Here is a 4,966-nt window from a genome sequence, read left to right as displayed (position 1 = left end):
CTATTGGCCAATAGAGTTTTGGAACCAACGTCACTGCGTAAGATGTGGGGCGTTTAGGTCTCGCGTTGTCGCTCGCTGCAATCTTTACAGGCCACAGACCAAAACAAGCTTTATCCCGGTGTTTTTATGGCGTTACTGTCCACAGTGAAGTTAGTTTCAAGTTGAATATTGGATATTCCAATATCCGCGGAGCAAGCGGCATTTAGCTCAAGGTTGATTTATGAACGCTAAATTGGAGCGTAGCACACTCCTAAAACAGGTTAGTTCAGGGCTAATCAGAAAGCCGATAAATAATAAACATGATTATTAACATGACTGAGATATGGTTGGCACATTTTATCCCCGGATAAATACAATAAATGTTGAATCCGAATGTTAGCATGAGACATGCAAGTATTAGTTTTAGGAAACCCGTATTGACACTGTGCTGGACATCTATGTCTGTAACACAGAGGAAGCCAACCTGGCACTACTATGGTGATGTAGCGCTATTTTAATTTGTTGTTTTTATGAAAAAATGTGTTTTACATTATATGAAAAACTTTGAGACAGCTTTTCAATATATATATATCAAAATATATATCTAGATATGTAGATTTGTATGTTGTTGTTGGCAGTGGTTTTATAATTAACACCACCACCATAATGTAACAGCATGCCAGCAAGCCATGTTATGCCAAGCGGGGTCTGATACACCCCCACTGTCGCACTCCATGGTTAAGCAATATTTACACTTTATATAGTGCTTTCTTTCTCTGATTAGAAATAAAAAATCTCCTCCTAAAAATACTCATTCAGTTTTCTTTGTCTTATAGGATACAAAGATGACGGAGAAATAAAATTCTTTATAGGCAGCACATCAAATCTGTCTACATAAACGAGCCATAAAACATGTGAAATGTAATGCTTTCTTTACAAAACCGTTTTGTAGAACACAGTAGTTTTTGAAGTTGTTATATTCATAGTTTGCCAAATAGTATGACCTCCAGGCAATAAGACAGATTGGTCTAGATGTAGTCTAATTTACTGTGGAAGAATCAAGCTTTTGTATCCATCATTTCTGACATATCACTGATTTATACAGTCCTAATACAAATTCAAAATGACCTTTGTTCACCATGTTCAAATTAGTTTTATTGTCTGGACTACATCCACAGTTCTGCAGGTTCTTAGGTCAATACTTCTTATATATGTCCATGTTTGCATTTTATAAAGCCTATTTCCATCATTTAGTATGTTGAAATGGAAATATTGGTACCATCACTGTTTCAGGCTGAAAGAATGACAAGTAAATTCAGAGAAGTCACAGAAAATAGATCACGTTGACTATTTTCTGCTACTTCAAATATATTTGAGAGGAATATTGATGTAGATATCAAGTACTTTGCAACATAAGCATTTATACAAGCTTGTCCACACTATGCAACTTAATGGCTGTAATTTGAATACAGTTTGGCAGTTATCTGCCATAGTCCCCTGGCAATAAAGATTGACTTTCAGGTCTGAGAACAGACAATTGATACAACTGAATAATTTCAACAATTAGATTAAAAACAATTGCTATGAATAAAAAAACAGACTTCACATGTTTTAAATTGTAGTGTGTGAGCAGGAGCGCCTGCAGGATGTTATCGGAGGTTATGCATAACACTACACTGCACCATACCTGCAAGAGCATATCCATATCTCCAACACGTATAATGGCCCACTAAAACAGCTGACTTTTTTATTTTTAAATTTTATGCTAAATAATAAAGATAGGAAAGCAAAGCCTACTGGTGTGATCCATGGGAGGAGAATGGAGATTCCCAGGTTCAGGTGATGTGTCTGAGACGTTAAGAGAAAGAGAAGGTGAAGCAATGTGTGTTTGATTAATTTCTACTCTTTTGGCAAATGTTTCAACTAGATGTAACAGTTTACCCACAGACTTTGACACTCAGGAAGAGTGCGGAGGATATGGTCGTCCAACCGGGTGACCCATCAATAACATTTAGGCTCAGGACGTGCATGTGCCCACCCCCACAGTGCGCTCACACAGATGTGCACTATGTCAAAGATATTTTAACACAAAATATAGTTTTTTTTCTCCACAATTTTAAGAGGGTTAGAAAATTAAAAAAATCCAAAAATTATTTTCTTTTCTTACTTGAAGGAAAAGCTCCACGTACGCACAGTGCATACAGCCGCACAGCTGCAGGCACCCCTGTGTGAGGATCTAGACACGGGGAAGAAGTGTGTTGCTAAGAGTGAAAATGAAGTAACAAATCTGTTTTAAAACTGAAAACCCACAACTCACATAGTGAAGAGACCAACTGTATGGGGGAATTTTTCTGCCTTAATTCGAGAGTACACATTTTCAGTCTGAAAGTAAGATTTCATGTCTTTTGTTGTCAAAACTTTTAATACTTCTGCTTACATTTTCAGTTTGAAAGCATGGCTTCGTGTCTTCTTAAAACTTGTAGTGCTTGTGCTCCAAACTTCTGCTCTATTTCAAATCTTCACTGTGCTTTCTCAAACCGTTCTTGTGCTCAAAAGTGTGTCTCTGCTTGGATCAAATCTCTGCTTGCAACCCTCTCTGCTTGCTTACGAATCATTTTCTGTTCATGCGATATTATCGATTCTATCGTTAATATCAATAACGCTGGTATTGATATTGAATGATATTCATGTAAAAAGATCAATACTCATGCTCTTTCTCTCTCCCACCTACTGGGTGAGAAGAAAGACATGGAGATTGAAGAAAGACATGAAGTCCTGCTGTTAAACTGAAAATGTAAGAACAAGTATTAAAAGTTTTGGGAACTAAAGACATAAAATCCTGCTTTCAGACTGAAAATGTGTGCTCTCGAATTGTGGCAGAAAAATCCCCCAATACAACTGATGGCAAAACTGGTTGCAAGAGGATGTGACAATGACAATTGGAGAAGGCTAGTGGATCTGAAAAAGAACAGAAGAAACCAAGGGGTAAAGATAGTGGGAGGAGGATCCACTAAAATCCTTGGTGAGACTCCTATTGCCACATTCACCACTCTTCAAAATGGGAAAGATAGAAAAACAAGTAAGCCAGATGTGTAGGAATCTTTGCAAGTCAAAAAACTCACACAAAGTTGCTCACATCCACTCAGGAAAAGAGAAGAGAGTCTATATGTGGTGTAAAATGTGAGGATTCTAGTTTGAACACACGCTAAGTTGTCCTGATGTTATTAGTTTCTATCTGCTGAGCTTCCTGGAGGTCACAAAGATGCAGTAAACACTACATTTTGTGTAACACTTTTTTTGAAGGGGTGTGCATAAGACTGACATGATACTGTCATAAACAGTATCATGTCTGTGATACTGACATGATACTGTCATGTCAGTATGAAGACTTATTCATGAACATGAATAAGTCTTCATGAATATTTATGACTGTTGTCATAATATGCCATTTGGTAAATAATGACACTTTTAATGCAAAGTCAACCTTATTAAAAATGTCTTTGTTATGACAACTTGTCATTAATCTAGACAAAAATGTCTTTGTTATGACAACTTGTTATTAACCTAGACAAAAAAATGTCCAAACAGAAAGAGTGCAACAGAGAGCTTGGAAATCCCTTCATGGACTATAACGGTATGATCCATTAAATTTGTATTTTTAAACCAAGAACTGACAATCAAAACAACAATCCATGAACTCAATATGTGCAACAATAATAATTCACATTTACATTCACAAAACACTAAATTTGAATAAAAATCACAATTTCCAAACAAGAAGTTACCCGCTGTTTTGCAATGGATCTGTCGTCTTTTCAAAATAAAAGCTGCCGGTGCTCATATAATTTCTTACCGGAATAGCTTCCCATTTTACAATCTAGTGTAATAACATCACACTGTTGCAGGAGCATCCACTGTGTTTGCAAACAAATAATTCCTCTATAAATAAACTGAATGGAATTTAATTGAATTTACAGTTAAGCCCAAACTTATTCATCGCCCTGGAGATTTAGGTTTAAAATACTGTTTTGATCATGGGGCTGTACTGAGGAAAAGTTGTTTACACTAATCGTTGCTACTAGTATCTAAGTGCAGCTTGCATGTTTTCTTCAAATATTCTGACTTTCTCTTTCAGTCCGAAGACTGCTAGGTTTGTTGCTCTGTGTCTCAGTTGACCCGTCCTAAGTGTATTCCATACATGATACAATAGGACTTATGTATAAAAGATGCACACAACACATAAAATACTATAAGGATCAACAACTTAAGCAGCATCCTAAAACAAAAATAAAGTAAAATAGTTTACATAAAGTGAACTATTTTTGCATGTTGTAACAATAGTGTAGTATGTAAAAAAAAAAAAATTACTACCTGTTTAAATGCTTCAGTGGCCAAGTGACATTCGTAAGGTTTTCACACATTTGAAAGAATTTGTAAGGATTTGGTTTTTCTGTGTGTTTATTTTAGGTTCTGTTTCTAGTGAGTCTCCATGCTGTCCTGTCTTCCCCTTGATTGTTCCCAAGTGTGTTTCATTCCCTGATTACTCTCTATGTATTTAGTGTCACCTGTGTTCTTTGTTCCTTGTCGGGTCCTTGTCGTACTAGTCGTATCTGTCTTGTCAAGCTGTCCAGTCTTATGCCAGTTGCTACCAGTTGTGGAGTTTTAGCTTTCCGCTCTTCCCTGTGCTGCCTGGATTTTGGACTTTGTTTGGATTTATCATTAAAATCATAATTTTCTTAACACCAACCTGGGTCCTCTGCATCTGCCTCACCACCTCGAACCGCATCTCATGACAGAACTTTTCTGGATTATGGTTTTTAAAGAATTTCTCCATATATTACAAAAAAAAATAAAAATCCCATTTTATTTTATTACAGTTGAGGTTATGATGATTAAATTACACTGAAAGTTAAATCTGTCTGCTTTACAAGTACCATTGCACAATAAATTCCAATGTATTAAAAAAAAAAAAAAAAAAAAAAAAAAA

This window comes from Poecilia latipinna, unplaced genomic scaffold (assembly GCF_001443285.1).
Source record: "Poecilia latipinna isolate Pla-1442-1.1 unplaced genomic scaffold, P_latipinna-1.0 Scaffold3187, whole genome shotgun sequence".
Classification (NCBI taxonomy): Eukaryota; Metazoa; Chordata; class Actinopteri; order Cyprinodontiformes; family Poeciliidae; genus Poecilia; species Poecilia latipinna.
This window is presented reverse-complemented; position numbering follows the sequence as displayed.